The 17,390-nt window shown below is 38.8% G+C and overlaps 1 protein-coding gene across 1 annotated transcript in view; it reads left to right on the forward strand.

Moving 5' to 3' along the window:
* ARHGAP42 (Rho GTPase activating protein 42) overlaps positions 1-17,390 on the forward strand; it is a 306,430-nt gene that overhangs the window by 108,495 nt on the left and 180,545 nt on the right. The gene's annotated exons all lie outside the window — the stretch shown is intronic.

Below are 17,390 nucleotides of genomic sequence, written 5' to 3' on the forward strand. Positions count from 1 at the left end.
CAGGGTAGTGTTAAAAGGTAACACTTGAGTTGAACCCTGAAGGTTGGGAGAATTTTGCTAGGCTGGGAAGGACAGGGAAAACATTCTAGATTGATGGATGAATATATGCAAAGGTATTAGAGCATAGTTATTGGTGAAACACTTATCCATTCAAAAATATGATTTTATGCCCAATGTTTTCAAATATCTGTGATGTTCTCTGTTTATGATGCAATGTCCTCATCTGTAATGTGGGGAAAATAGTAGTATATACCCCACAGGATTGTTGGAAAGCATCTGTAGCAGCACCTGGCACATAGTAAATACATTTTGATGGTGATAACGATGCTGATAGTCAGTTACAGTGAGGGTTACAGACTTATCTAAGACATTATCTCTGATTTAACTGACCTCACTGTCCACTTGGGGGATTATATACACATATACAGCCATACTTCATTTCTTTGTGCTTTACTATACCGCATTTTGCAGATAATGTGTGGTTTGTTTTTTGTTTGTTTTGTTTTTGTTTTCAAATTAAGGGTTTTGGTAACCTGCATTGAGCAAGTCTGTTGGCACCATTTTTCTAACAGCATGTGTGTACTTTCTGTCTCTGTGTCACATTTTGGTAATTCTCTCAATGTTTCAAATTTTTTCATTAGTGTTATATCTGTTGTGGTGACCTGTGATGAGTGAATGTTGGGGTTACTATTAGGACTTTTTTGGGACTCCACAGACCCTACCCAAATAAGACTGTGAACATAATAAATGGTGAGTGTGTTCTGACTGCTGTACCAGCCAGCCATTCATCCATCTCTCTTCCTGTCCTCAGATCTCTCTATTGCCTGAAACATAAATATATTGAAATTAGGCCAACTAAAAACCTTACAGTGGCCTCTAAGTGTTCAAGTGAAAGGAAGTGTCATGTGTCTCTCACTTTTTTAAGCCAAAAGGTAGAACTGATTTAAGTTTAGTGAAGAAGGCATGTCAAAACCTGATGCAGGCTTAAAGCTAGGCCTCTTGAAACAAATAGTTAGCAAAGTGGTGAGTGCAAAGGAAAGTTCTTGGAGGAAATTAAAAGTACTAGTCTATTAAATCCACAAATGATAAGAAAACAAAACAGCACTATTACTAATATGGAGAAAATTTTAGTGGTCTGGATAGAAGATCAAACTAGCCACATTTCCTTAAGCCAAGCCCATTGAGAACAAGTCCCTAACTCTTTTTAATTCTTTTTTTTTTTTTTTCAGACAGAGTCTCACTCTGTCATCCAGGCTGGAGTGCAGTGGCGCGATCTTTGCTCACTGCAACCTCCGCCTCCTGGGTTCAAGCGATTCTCCTGCCTCAGCCTCCTGAGTAGCTGGGATTGTAGGTGCACCCCACCCACCTGGCTAATTTTTGTATTTTTAGTAGAGATGGGATTTCACCATGTTGGTCAGGCTGGTCTTGAACTCCTGACCTCGTGATCAGCCTGCCTTGGCCTCCCAAAATGCTGGGATTACAGGCGTGAGCCACTGCATCCGGCCCAACTCTTTTCAATTCTATGAATGCTGAAAGAGGTGAGGAAAGCTGCAGAAGAAGAGTTTGGAGCTAGTAGTGGTTGGTTCATAAGGTTTAAGGAAAGAAGCCATCACTATAACATAAAAATGCAAGATGAAGCAACCAAGTGCTGATATAGAAGCTGCAGCAAGTTATCCAAAAGATCTGGCTGAGATCGTAGATGAAGGTGGCGATACTAAACAACAGAATTTCAATGTAGACAAAACAGCCTTCCCTTGGAAGAAGTTGCCATCTAGGACTTTCATAGCAATAAAAGAAAAGTAGTCAGTGTCTGGCTTCAAAGGATGGGCTGACTCTCATGTTAGGTACTAATGTAGCTGGTTACTTTAAGTTGAAGCCAGTGCTCATTTACCATTCCAGAAATCCTAGGGCCCTTAAGAATTATGCTAAATCTACCCTGTCTGGGCTCTAGTTATAGAACATGGAGCCTGGATGAGAGCACATCAGTTTACAGCATGGTTTACTGAATATTTTAAGTCCACTGTTGAGACCTATTGTTCAGGAAAAAAAAAAGAGATAGCATTAAAAATATTACTGCTCATTGACAATATACCTGGTCACCCAAGAGCTATGCTGGAGATGTGCAAGGAAATTAGTGTTTTCATGTCTGTTAACACAACATTCATTCTGCAGCCCATGGATCAAGGAGTAATTTTGACTTTCAAGTCTTATGATTTAAGAAATACATTTTTTCAAGGCTATAGCTGCCATAGATTTTGATTCCTCTGATGGAGCTCATCAAAGTAAATTGAAAACTTTCTGGAAAGGATTTATCACTAGAAGTTGATTCTAGTGATTCCTGCTCACAAAGAGGTTAAAATATCAACTGAAGTTTGGAAGAAGTTGATTCCAGCCCTCATGGATGACTTGGAGAGGTTCAAGACTCAGTGGAGTAAATAACTATAGATGTGATGGAAGATTTAAGAGAACTAGAATTAGAAGTGGAGCCTGAAGATGTGACTGAATTGCTGCAATCTCATGATGAGACTTAAATAGATAAGGAATTGCTTCCTATGGATAAGCAAAATACATGGTTTCTTGAGATCAGATCTACTCTTGGTGAAGATACTGTGAATATTGTTGAAATAACAACAAAGGATTTAGAAGACTACATAAACTTAGTTGAGAATGCAGTAGCAGGGTTGACAAGATAGACTTCAATTTTGAAAGAAGTTCTACCATGGGTAAAATGCTATCAAACTGTAATTCATGCTACAGAGAAATTTTCTGTGAAAGGAAGATTCAATCAATGCTACAGACTTCATTGTTGTCTTAAGAAATTACCACAGCCACTCCAGCCTTCAGCAACCACCACCCTGATCAGTTAACAGTCATCAGCATCAAGACAGGAGCCTCCACCATCAAAAAGATTATGACTTGCTGAAGGCTCAGACGATTGTTAGCATTTTTCAGGCAGGAAATACTTTTAAATTAAGGTATGTACACCATTTTTTCAGACAAAACACTATTGCACACTCAGTAGACTACAGTATTACATAAATATAACTTATTTGCACTGGCATCAAAAATTCATGTGACTTGCTTTATTTATATTTACACATATTCATATATTGAACTTATGTACTTTATATATTTTATTTATATTTAATGTGATATTCACTTTATTGCAGTAACTTGGAACTGAACCCACAATATCTCTGAGGTATGCCTGGTTGATATAATACTCAGGTGTGGACTGAATCCTCTGGGACTGTGACACAGTATGGTATTATTTTTCTGAACTGATAAGAGAAAGCCATTTGAGGAAGGTGGGTGTCATTAAGGTGCCCTTGACTCAGAGGGTACATTGCCTGAGCTGGGGAAGGATCACACAAGTAGGTCGTGGCAGTTGTAGAAATGAACTTGGACAGAGGCCCCAAAGTGGGAGACAGTTCTGTACAAGTTGTGGAATAAGGCAGATAGTTCTTAGAAGGGATTAGTAGAAGGTTAATTAATAGTTGTGGTCATATGCAGGGTTACAGGGCTACGCCTAGGAATTTTTGTGTTTGTTATAGGCAATGGGAGAATTCCCAGAAGTTTTTGGAGAGAAGAATGAGAGAATTAAAGTACGATTCAGGTGATATTACTTTGGCAGCCATGTGAGAAAGAGATGAGGTGGGGAAGAAATGTTCTGGCTGGTGGTGGGATGACCACATTCATTTAGGAAACATTAGCCTACATGGGTCTAGTCCCAGTGCCAGAGAGACAGCCACGCAGTGTGACCTGTACTACTAGAAATGTGTATACTTTTATGGGAGACTGACCTTTTCTGGTGGGGCAAAGAAAGGTTTTCTGTGAAGGTGACTTTGATCTGAGTTTTGAAGCCTAAATAGTATGCTGTTTTAAGCGCTTTATATGTGATCCTTACTCTACCTATGTGAACTGTATCAAAGAAGTCTAACTTCCACAGGGAGAATTGGGTAGTATGTGCACTTGTGTTCAACAAGAGCCTCTGATGACAGAAATGGGAAAGAGAGGTTAGAGAGATGTGAAAATTAAGAATTAGAAGAGTAATGGAGCCAAGAGAAATAGTTCTGGGTTGGCGAGGCTGTGATTCAGATCTTGTGTAAATAGTTCAGGAAAGCAATAAACTAAGTACCATGCGTTATAATTCTAGAAAATATGACGGTTTAAAGAATAGAAGAAAATGTGTTGTAGTTTTTGGAAGGAAAGAGATCCAAAGGAATGTTCTCATAGCACTGAAGAGACTTTGTAGGCATCAGAGGAAAAGCTCTTCCTTTAAGGTGGAAGAAAAGAAAGAGAGGGTTGATAAAAACGTAGTAGAAATGTGAAATGGTAAAATGGTTGATTGGACAAGTGGAGAATAGTGTTATGAAGGAGTGGTTATTTAATGTGCCCAGGAGTTTGTAGAAATGGTTTAGAACAGCCAAGGGGGTAAGTTATTCAAAAGACGAGTAAGGGGACTGTGGTCAGCAATGAAGAGAAATTGAAGTTAGCCATCATAAGTCTGTTAAGGATAGACTAGTTACCATGTTTTTGTGGATTTTTCTAGGAATACCCAATACTGAACTGTAAACAGTAAGCACAGTTGGGGGATCAGATTCAAGTTGATGGTTGGCTCAGAAGACAATGGTGCTGGATTAAGGAGACATGGATTTGTATAATATGAAAATGGGTCTTGGTTAAGTATAGCAATAATCGAGGCAGGAGGTTATTGATAGCCTTGGAAAACAAAGATGGCAAGCATAACTACTTACTGATGTTGAAGGTTCACTGGGAACAGAGGGGAGTTGGAAGACAGGGAAGTTGTGAAATGTGCTGAGCTTGGTTTTGGAGCTGGTCTGGATAGTGATGAGATTAGGATGTAGCTGAGCTGGGAGACAGGCCTTAGGAATCCAGAAAGCTGAGCTCAGAGATTTGGATGTTTTATGGACAGGATCTTGACATCATCCAGTATGATGACAGAGTCAAGGACAGAGACCAAGGAGAGGAAATGGCTCAAGAATGTGGTAGAGTATCTTATAAGCCATGGAGATGAAGGAAGATCCGACCACCCATTTCTTAGTGTTTCAAAGATCTTCATTTCATTTCTTCTTTTGGCCACGTTTCTGTTTTTGGGGCAGGGAAGAAATTCTGCTTTCGTGGGTGAAATCATACTGTGGGTTTTGATTGCTTTACCTGTTGTTTCAGAAAGGGTCTGAAATAAAGAATGTGCAATGTAATGAAAAAAACTATAGATACAAGTCTAATGGAATGCATTTCCACAGATTATATACAAAATAAGCGCTGATCACACAAATCTAAACATTGCAGTGATAAGTTAACACTTCAGTCACATAAGTTAACACTTCAGTCCTATGATGTTATTAAAACAATGATAGTATAGGTTTAATATCCCTTATCCAAAATGCTTGGGACCAAAAATGTTTTAGATTTCAGATTTTAAAAAATTTGGAATATTTGCATTATACTTACTGGCTAAGCATCCCAAATTTGAAAATTTGATATTGGAAATGCTCCAGAGAGCATTTCCTTTGAACATTATGTCTGTACTCAAAAAGTTTTGGATTTTGGGACATTCCGGATTTTAGATTTTCAGATTTGGGATGCTCAACCTGTATGTATAGATGGTGAGAGATTTTGTACAAAGATGTGTCAAAGAACTTGTATTTAAAAAATTAGTGCTTTATTTGGGGAGAAGAATATTTTTAGTGTACCAGGAAATTGTAAAGGGACTATATAATTAATTATAAAACCACTAATTCAGATTTTTTTATTGATAAATCATGAGTATCATATATATATTTGTTAGGTTTGACCAAAGTCTTCAGTATGTTGAAACAATGAGTAAACAAAAATATCGACTGGACGCAGTTGCTCATACCTGTAATCTCAGCATGAGGAAGATTTACCATATTTAGGAAGATGAATATGTCATCTTGGTAGTTTAATGACTATTTGCAGAAAAGAGCCCAAAGAAACATGGGTTTTAGAAATGGAACTTCCTCTTGTCTCCTTCTAACTTTAAATATTGAGGGTTTTTTTTTGTTTTGTTTTGTTGTTTTTTGTTTGTTTGTTTTTTTACATTTCTGCTTAAGCCAACAAAAATGCATAGTTTTAATGCAACAGAAAAGCACCTGAGAAAATAATGGAAAGTATGTTTCAGAACCTTTTGAGGAGGGTATAGTTTATTCTGTCTCATACATCTCACACACCTTCCATAATGCAGGATTTTCCACAGTGTGGATTGACACCTGCCATCATGTGGCTAGGCAGAGATCAGCATTTTAATGGCACAAATATAAGAAATAATCTAAAAGCTCTTTGTACTGACCTTAATAAAATGTTTATTACTTAAAAGGTGAGGATCTGGTATCGATTATTGATATATGCTTTTTAAAAAGTGCGTCTTTATTGGAAATGCCAGAATTTTTCCACATAAAATGCAGCACTTAAATGATCTGGGTTAGAAGGTGTCATTGATTAGGTGTCTTTGTGGTCAGACTCAGACTACCTCTAATACAGAGAGGGGCTTCTAAACCATGTAAACTTTGTGGTAACGTCTTCTCAGTTTCTGTACCACCATAGAAACCAGTCTTTTTCTTTAGATCACAGCTAACTTGGCTTTAAATGCCACCATTTCCTCTTAGGCTGTTCAAAATTAATTTGAACCAATGTTAACATAACAAGAGAACTCCCTGGAAAAGGATGAAATGCTAGGTTGTGGCCTTCTAGAAGAGATCTAGGTAACCTCATCTTTGTTGTTTGTATTGAAATAGTAAAGTTGACTCTTGCCTCCATGCCACTGGAGGTGATAGTGCCTCCCCTTAAATCCCTGGAACTTCATCCACCCCCATTTCTCCTTTCTTTATTTTATTTATTTATTTTTTTTGAGGCAGAGTCTTGCTCTGTCTCCCAGGCTGGAGTGCAGTGGTGCGATCTTGATTCACTGCAGCCTCCACCACCCAGGTTAAAGTGATTTTCGTGCCTCAGCCTCCTGAGTAGCTAGGACTACAGGCGCACGCCACTACACCTGGCTGATTTTTGTATTTTTGTTTTTTTAGTAGAGATGAGGTTTCATCCTGTTGGCGAGGCTAGTCTCAAACTGTTGGCCTCAAGTGATCCACCCGCCTCAGTCTCCCAAAGTGCTGGGATTACAGGCATGAGCCACTGAGCCTGGCCTGGCCCTTCTTAATACACTCCCTCTTGCCTGTTCTCCAGCCCTATGGGTTTCTTTCTATTCCTCTTTGTGTGTCACTACAGGCTTCTTTTGAACTTACAGTTTTGTCCTTTCCTCTGCCTTGAACATCCTCATCCATATCCTGTCATGATTGGCTCCCTCTTGTCACACAGGCTTCATCCCACACATCTCCCCTGGCCGCCTGCCCTTTCCATATAGCCTTAGTTTAGTCCCCTTGAGTTCTAACATTATAACAGAAATACCTGCGCTCATGAAGCTTGCATTCTAAGGGGAAGAAACAAACATTAAACAAATTATGTCTGGTGGTGATAAATGCTAAAAAGAAAAATAATGGAGCTGGTGGGGGATGTTGCTGTTTATGAAGATGCCTATAATCTCAGCACTTTGGGAGGCCAAGGCAGGAGGATGGCTTTGAGGCCAGGAGTTAGAGACCAGCATGGGCAACATAGTGAGATCCCATCTCTACTAAAAAAAAAAAAAATTGGATAGATTTAGATGCGTATTGTATATCTAAGTAGGCTTGTTTGGGGAGCAACTAGATATATGGGTCTAGCATTCAGGGGAGGAGCTGGGGCTGGAGATATAAATTTAGGAGTTGTCAACCTGTATGAGGCATTTAAAGCTATAGGAATGGGTGAGATCACCCAGGCTAAGAGTGTGAGACAGAAGAGAAAGGGTGGGAGGATAGAGCTCTGAGGTTCATCGAGTCCACAGTTTGATCAGATGTGGTAGAATCAAGGTAGAGTCTAATGTCCCCCTAGGGAGACATTAGATCAATAGGAGAACGGAGAGGAAGCTTTTTGGATGGCTTGGTCAAAGCCCCGTTTCTTCACTTGCATGTAGTAGAGATGTGGGACCATAACAGACATAGGTGGTGGACCCAGTGGCTGCAGCATTCCTTAGGACAGAAGGTCCAAATTATCTGGTCCACTTTATGCTCCTCCTTTACCCTCCAATCATTGTCTGACCTCTGGGCCCCTCACTTTCTAGTACAGTCCCTGACCTTGACAAATGATTTCTTGTGTGTTTAGCAATGTAGATTTTTTTTCTTGGCTATATCTTTGTCACCAATGGGGGAAGCTTCAACTTCAAAATATTTTATCTGGGGTTTATCTTAAAGAATTTATACCAGTGAACTTATTTCTTTTATTTTTCATTTTGATGAACATGAGAACTATCATTGCCCACAACATTTCACATTTGCCCTTGACCTGTGTAAGTTACAAATTTTGCTTTAGGTTTTCCAGAATTGTATATTTTTTTAGAGACAGAATCTCACTCTGTCACCCGGGCTCGTCACTGTAGCCTTGGATTCTTAGGCTCAAGTGATCCTCCTGCCTCAGCCTCCTGGGTAGCTAGGACTATAGGCACATGCCACCATGGGCAGCTAATTCTCAAGTTTTTATCTTTTTATTTTTATTTTTCAGAGATTGTGGGTCTCACCATATTGCATAGGCTGGTGTTGAACACCTGACCTCAAGTAATGATTTCACCTCGGCCTCTCAAAGTACTAGGATTGCAGGCATGAGCCACTGTGCCCAACCTGTCTTTTTATCCTTGAGTAATAAAAGTACTTCCCTGAAATGAACTAGCTGTCTGGGTATTATTTTGGGACAAAAAAAATTATAGGAGGACTTAGAAGAAAAATTTATAACCTTCATTAAACTTTAAATAATATTTTCTTTATAAGACTATTAAGGCCTCTGTTTTTCTTTCACTTTTGTTTTAAAACATAAAGTTAATTAAGGTTAATGGGAGTAAAATCAGAATAGTTTTAGATGTTTATTTTTTAATATTTAAATTTTTTTTTTTTAGTCAGAGTCTTGCACTGCCACCTGGGCTGGAGTGCAATGGCAGGATCTAGGCTCAATGCAACCTCAGCCTCCCGAGTAGCTGGGATTACAGGCGCCTGTCACCATGCCCAGCTAATTTTTTGTATTTTTATTAGAGATGGGGTTTCACTGTGTTGGCCAGGCTGGTCTTGAACTCCTGACCTCGTGATCCACCCGCCTTGGCCTCCCAAAGTGCTGGGATTACAGGCGTGAGCCACCGTGCCTGGCCTAGATATTTAAGAAAGAAAAAAGTGTGTCGGTAACATCATTTGATTTTGAGCTTTCGTGTGAGCCTCAAAAGATGTGAAGAATCTATTAGTGGTGCTCAGTACATTAGACATCAGGAATATGTGTCTGTTGAACACCTGAAATGTGTTTGTTGTTATGTGCCTTGCATTATATTTCTATGGGGCAGCACTGCTTTAGATGATGATAGCAACTGACACTGAGCATTCCAAGGTGCAAGGCACTGCTGCAGTTGCTTCATATGTTTCAACTAATTTAATATGAACAGCAGTCTTCAGAAGTGTATGCTATTAATATACCCATTTCAAAGTGTATGCTATTAATATAGCCATTTCAAAGAAGAGGAAACTCAAAGGCACATAACTAATACGTGGTACCGCAAGGGTTTGAACCCATGCTGTGGGGATCTGGAGCCTTCATATAAATCACAGTGTCACAAACTAAGACTCTATTTCAATTACAGATTCCATTAATAACAATAACTAACATATATTGTTGATATCATATGTAAGATGTGCTAATAAGTACTTTAGATGTATTACTTCAATATCTTACAAAAATTAGGGAAGAAGGGAAGAACATAGTCATAAGTTTTGAAATTATCTTAATTTTCAATAAGTTCATCATATTGTTACTGAAAAGGGATCCCGATCCAAATCCCAAGAGAGGGTTCTTGGACCTTGTGCAAGACAGAATTTGGGGCGAGTCTGTAAAATGAAAGTTATTACAGGTGTAAAGAAACAAAAGAATGGCTACTTCATAGGCAGAGCAGTGGCATGGGCTGTTCAACTGACTATACTTATAGTTACTTCTTGATTATATGCTAAACAAGGGGTGGAGTATTCAGGAGTTTTCTGGGAAAGGGGTGGACAGTTCCTGGAACTGAGGGTCCCTTCCCTTTTTAGACCATGTAGGGTAACTTCCTGACGTTGCCATGGCATTTATAAACTGTCATGGTGCTGGTGGGAGTGCCTTTTAGCATGCTAATGCATTAGAATTAATGTATAATGAACAATGAGGATGACCAGAGGTCACTTTTGATGCCATCTTGGTATTGGTGGGTTTTGGCTGGTTTCTTTACTGCATCCTGTTTTGTCAGCAAGGTCTTTATGACCAGCATCTTGTGCCAACCTTCACTCCTCATCCTGTGACTAAGAATCCCCAACCTCCTGGGAATGTAGCCCAGTTAAGTCTCAGCCTTATTTTACTCCACCCCTATTCAAGATGGACTTGCTGTGGTTCAAATGCCTCTGATAATACTTAGGCATAGATTTCTATGAAAACTTTATCCATCAATCCTTTGACAGTTCCCACATTAAATGTTTGACATGTAAGATCTAAAAATGTTCAGTGAATCTGATAAACCTATTTAAGTCTTTCCCCCTTCTTGAACCCAGAATTTATGAAGTAGTAGAATATTTTAAATATGGAAAGAATTACGTATCCCCATTTCTCTTGATGAAAGATTTCCCTTTATTTATTATTTTTGCCGTACATCTTTGCTTTGCGGATATGCCCTCGATAGGTGATACTGATTAATCTTAAGTTTCTGGCTTTGGTGCTGTTATATGCTTAAGTGCGATTATCTGTGAAGTAATACAGTTTCTTTTATTGTCTCAGATAAATGAGGCACAGTATGCCAAAATTCCACATGTATGAAAACGGATTATGTTTCTGGTATGTCTTAGGTTAACTTTTATTAGAAACAAATTTTAGGTATGTTGGCCTCCATAGCAACATTCTTCTACAGTGATTTCACCTGAAATTAAAAAAAAGAAAAAAGAATAATAAATCATCTCAGTGTCCTACATGCATAAAGTTCTGATTTTCACATTTACTGAATTGTGGATGCTTTCCATCTCCTGATTTCCAGTTTTCTGGTGAAATATTAAGGTAAGAGTGAGAGGTGGTAGATCATATACAGTTTATCATAACTGCAATAATAGTGGCTTTTATATTTTAGTGCTAATAATCATAAAATTCATTTTAAAATTTTTTGTTTATTTATTTATTTATTTATGGGACAAGTCTCACTTTGTTGCCCAGGCTGGAGTGCGTTGGCACCGTCTTGGCTCACTGCAACCTCTGCCTTCCGAGCTCAAGTGATTCTTGTGCCTTGACCTCCCAAGTAGCTGCCATTATAGCTGCCCGCCACCACGCCTGGCTAATTTTTGTATTTTTAATAGAGACGGGGCTTCACCGTGTTGGCCAGGCTGGTCTCGAACTCCTGACCTCAGGTGATTGACCTGCCTTGGCCTCTCAAAGTCTGGGGATTACAGGCATGAGGCACCATTCCTGGCCCCTCATTTGTATTTTTTAATTGTGCAAAGAGCTTTTATATACATTTTCTTTTTTTTTTTCTTTTGAGACAGACTTTTGCTCTTGTTGCCCAGGCTGGAGTGCAATGGCACGATCTCGGCTCACTGCAACTTCCGCCCCCCAGGTTCAAGAGATTCTCCTGCCTCAGCCTCCTGAGTAGCTGAGATTACAGGCGTGCATCAACATGTCTGGCCAATTTTTGTATTTTTAGTAGAGATAGGGTTTCACCACGTTGGCAAGGTTGGTCTCGAACTCCTGACCTCAGGCAATCCACCCGCCTCGGTCTCCCAAAGTGCTAGGATTACAGGCGTGAGCCACCGGCTCCGGCCTTTTTATATACATGTTATTTGATCCTTACAACAATCTGAAACAGCACAGCCTGTAAATGAGTTACTCAGTGTGATGTCGACCTCCAGTAAGTGACCACACTTTACATATAGGACCCAGTTCCAGGAGTTGGGGCTTGCAGCTCATTGTTCTGTTCTATCCCATGTCTTCTCTGGGAAGACATGGGATATGAGCTGCCACACAACACCTGCACTTCTGATCTCTTTCCTCGCATCTCTAGTTCTTTCATTTTCCTGCCTTTGGCATTTATCCTAGTTTTGTAAGTTTTACTTTGAAGTCTTGTAATTGCACATCATATTGAAATCTTTCCATTTTTATCTTTGCACTTTTGGAAATACATTTACTCTCTGCTGTTGGCTATCACTTTCCATTGGTACAGTTGGGGAAGTGCTAGTCTTTATTCCATTCATAAACCATGTTTTGATGTTCTTCTTTGATACTTGGGAAGCACAAAGATACTTTGATAATATAAAAGGTAAATGTATATAAAGTTAGTGTGTAACTGTCCCTTAAAAGTTTAACATCTGGGTGAGGCACTCAATTTTAAAGGACAGAAAAAATAAACCTAAATAGGCATGAGGTAGACTAGCAAAATACCTATAAAAGATATCCTGAAGGGAAATTTTAAATAATGGTAACAAAGCTATGGATGAATGGGAACTATCAGCTGACAGACCAACCAGATATTCAGAAATAAGGGAACATTTTTTGGTTAGCACAATGCTTTTTGTCTTTGCTTCTGATTAAACCATAGAGTATATTTATGCACTACAGAAGAAAATGCAAATTTAACTTGATAATTTGATACATGTAATTTCAAGAGAAAGGGCAACAAAAGCTTTTTAAAATTAAACTTTTTTGGGGATAATTATAAATTCACTCTTAACTATAAAAAATAACTAGAAATCGGGTGTATTCTTTACTGACAATTTCTCCCAATGTAATACCTCATAAAATTATAGTAAATAGTTCATTACATTTTACTTGTTATAATAGTAATTAAAAATAACAAATTATTCATAAATGTTCCCTTTTTCCTGGAATCAGGATTCATAATTTGAAAAGCCTAACTCTTAGGGGTTCTTATCAAGATGCTATGTTACTTCATCCTGTGATTTATCTGTGTGTCACCCAGGATACTCATTTGCAAGTCAAACAGGAAATTGGTTGGAAAGACATTGGGGCATCTCATTTATCTGTGAGAGGGCCCACATTGCTTGTGGGATTAAGAAACAGCCAGAATCACAAACTCTAAGGCCTCTAAGAGGTTTTTTATCTCTGCCTCTCATTTGCTTATCGGCCTCATTCTGTTAGCTGGCTTCTTCCACATGGTGAGTCATAAACATTGTACTAAAACTCACAGAAATTGTTTCTAGATAGGATTGTCTAGTTTTTCATTTTAAGACAAGATGAAGAAGAAAGCAAAAGAAAAAAAGAAAGGTAGGAGAGGCTCTGATTGGCCCAGCTAAGGTCACTTAAAGACGCCTGACCAATTACCCAAGGTTAAAGGGACAGAATATGTTGCATAGACTTTCCTTTGAATATAGAGCTATTTTCAGAAACAAAGGAATTATTATGAGTTAGGCAATCACTCCAACTCTTGTCTATTGTAATATGGCAATGACTTTAAGAAATTTCCGGTTAACATTGTCATTTGAACAGAATACTATGATAGTTGTGTATGAAATTTTACAAGACTTAGAAACATGTTAATTCACTCAAACATTAGAAACGTTTACTTAAAAATTAGGAGTCACACAAAGATGTACACTATTACTGTTTAAATTCAAAATTGTTTTGGAGGGCCTCTAGTCTGTTCAGTAATATGAAACCAGAGGCAGGCTGGGTGTGCTGTGTCACTCCTGTAATCCCAGCATTTTGGGAGGCCAAGGTGGGTGGATCGCATGAGCCCAGAAGTTTGAGACCAGCCTGAGCAACATAGCGAAACCCCGTTTCTGCAAAAAATACAAAAATTAGCTGGGCATGGTATCACAGCTACTTGGGAGGCTGAGGTGGGAAGATCATTTGAGCCCAGGAGGCGGAAGTTGCAGTGAGCCAAAATTGTGCCACTGCACTTGAGCCTGGGTGACAGAGCAAGACTCTGTCTCCAAAAAAAAAAAAAAAAAAAAAGAGAAGCCAGAGGCATAAAAATCTAAGACTTAAAATGAAAGAAACAAAATTGTCATATTATGATATGATTTTCCACATAGAAAATTGCAAATAATCTATAAATTATTAGAGATAAATAAGAGAGGTTAGCCAGGTTAATAGATGTAAATTAATTATATTTCTGAACAGAACCTTTAAAAAGTGGCAAAAAAATAAGAGACTCAAGGATAACTAAACAAAGGATGTGCAGGACTTACATGTGTAAAATTAAAAAAATATATAAAGATAGTAAAGGGGAACTAAATAAATAGAAAACCAGTCAATGAGTTAGTTCAAAAGAATGGTTTTAACCAACATTCTTTTTTCCCCTGACTATACTAGACAAGATAATTTACTGTAATAATTCAACTGATAGCAATTTGGTTAACTTGTTTTTACTAGTGTAGTGGTTAACCACAGGCTGGTCCTGAAGCTAGTGTATTTCCTTTTTTCATTTGGAAATTGTGGCCACCCTATGAAAACCTTACCTTTTTTACATTCCAAACTTCTACCAAACCTTTGTATCTTTCACATATTTTCAACAGCAGATATACTGCTATTTGAAAAATGAAAAATGATGTACTCTTCATTTGCATAACCATATCTAACTGCCTTGGTGGAAAAAAAAACTGTGCTACGTAGTAGTTGCTTTATTTGTATTGAGGGAAAATAAAATATCCCCTCCCATCTGAGACTTTTAATTCTATTCACTTTACATTTTACCTACAGAATTATTTCTATTACCACAGGTAACAGAATACTATGTAAGTGATGCAAATAAAATAACATGTGTTTTCAGGATCAGCAGGAAACCAGAACACAAACTGGGAAAGTCTAGGTCCTAATTAATTATTGACATCTAGTAAAGTTTTAAGCTCCTTGAGACTTTGTTTTCTTTTTTTATAAATGAGGAGTGTTCAGCATTTCCCAAAGTGTAAAATGAAAACCACCAGCAATAAAATGAACATTTTATTTATTTATTTATTTTATTTATTTTGGTGGGGAGGGACAGAGTCTCACTGTGTCACCCCGGCTGGAGTGCAGTGGTGCAACCTTGGCTCACTGCAACCTCCGCCTCCTGGGTTCAAGTGATTCTCCTGCCTCAGCCTCCTCAGTAGCTGGCATTACAGGCATGCGCCACCACGCCCAGCTAATTTTTGTATTTTAAGTAGAGATGGGGTTTGACCATGTTGGCCAGGCTGGTCTCGAAGTCCTGACCTCAGGTGATCCGCCCACCTCAGCCTCCCAAAGTGCTAGGATTATAGGCGTGAGCCACCATGCCTGGCCAGAATAAACATTTTAAATGTTAGTAGTTCCATATTTATTTCAATGTGTATTGGATATAGAACAACTCTGGATTTAATGAAAATTGTTGCTTTGTAGGATGCTTAGTAAAAGAAGTAAATCCATTTATAAGGAAAAATGTAGGACATGGCCATGGCCAAAATCATGGAAGTAGAATGTGAATGACTAGAGTTTGGGAATTCATGGAGTAGGTGATCTACGTTGCTTCTGCCTCGAATGTCTTGAGTTTTTTTTTTTTTTTTTTTCTTTGGAGACGGAGTCTTGCTCTGTTACCCAGACTGGAGTGCAGTGGTGTGATCTCGGCTCACTTCAACTCCCCCGGGCTCAAGTGATTCTTCTGCCTTAGCCTCCTGAGTAGCTAGGATTATAGGAGTGCACCACCACGCCTGGTTAAGTTCCATATTTTTAATAGAGATGGGGTTTCATCATGTTAGCCAGGCTAGTTTCAAACTCCTGACCTCAAGTGATCCGCCTGCCTCGGCCTCCCAAAGTGCTGGGATTATAGGCGTGAGCCACTGAGCCCAGCCCAGATGTCTTGATTTGATTGTCTTCTGTGACTGTGTACTTTGCTGGCCAGTGTCAATGATTAGCCCTGAGTTCACTACCTCATTTATGGAGCTTACACTTAAAAACTGCTACCAAAAACTGATTTCTTTTCAATTTCTTTTTTAAAACAATTTTTTAATGTTATATTTTTATTGCTTTTCATAGAGATGAGGTCTCTCCCCATGTTGCCCAGGCTGGTGTTAAACTCCTGGGCTCAAATAATCCTCCCACCTAGGCCTCCCAAAGTGCTAGGATTACAGATATGAGCCACTGTGCCTGGCCCTCTCTTCAGTTTCTTATGAATGAATGAGCCTTCATATAGTGAACACATTAATAATAGGTTCAGCCAGGTTATGCTTATATCTTTTGCTTAAAGACACAAGCTGTAAACTGTAGGATTTGGAAAACTTTATAGCAAAGCGGATGGTGGACCATAGCATAGTTTCATTTTTATTTACAAAACAGACGAAATTTATGGGATTTTATACACAGAAGTAGTTGGAAAGGATAGCAATAATTTATTGTCAACAAATATTTATTAATCTCTTTCTCTGGGCTGGATATTGCTCCAGAGCTGAGAATACAACTCTGGTCAAAAAGAGCTTCTGCCTTCTAGCTGGCAGAAACAGACATAACAAAGAAGAAAGTCAAAATGTATTATCAGATGGTGATATATGCTCTGGAAAAAGGGAGATAAACTAGGATAGGTAGCAGAGGGGGCTGTAGGTGAGTTTTTAATGTCAGGAAATCAAGGAAGGCCTCAGTGAGTAAATGTCATTTAAGCAGAGACCTGACAAAGAAAGAAGTCAGTCTTATAACTCTCTTGGGAAAATGCTTTTCAGGTTGCCCAGACAGCTTTACAGCAGCAAGTACAAAGGTCCTGAGGCTGGAAAGTGCTTGGACTGTTTGAGGAGGAGCAGAGGCAAATATGGCTAAAGCACAGGAACAAATGGGAAAGTGGGAAGAGATAAAGTGTGGTTGATAGGGCGGGGGGATTATGAAGAATATGTAGGACTCTTTAGGCCTTGTAAGGAATTAGACTTTTGCTCTGTAGAAGGGTCTTTCAGCAGAAGTGTGACATGAACTGATTTAGGAATTTAAAGGACTACCCTAGTTGTTATATAGACTGTAGAGGACAAGACTGTGTGCTGAGCTCCCCTTAGGAGGCTGTTTTCATTATTTCATTACTTAAAAGACAATGATAATTTGCACCAGGATGAAAGTAGTGGAAGTGGTAGAAGCGTTCAGATGCTAGGTTTATTTTGCAGGTGATACTAACAGGATTTGCTTGTTGATCAAATGTAGATTGCAAGAGAAAGGGAGGCGGCAATGATGTGTCATTGGTAGGATTTCTCCACCTCAGCACTGTTGATATTTTGGAACAGATATGTTTTTGTTATGGGGGTCTGTCCTGTGCATTGTAGGATGTTTAGCAATATCCCACA

Source organism: Pan paniscus, chromosome 9, assembly GCF_029289425.2.
Source record: "Pan paniscus chromosome 9, NHGRI_mPanPan1-v2.0_pri, whole genome shotgun sequence".
NCBI classification, from domain to species: Eukaryota; Metazoa; Chordata; class Mammalia; order Primates; family Hominidae; genus Pan; species Pan paniscus.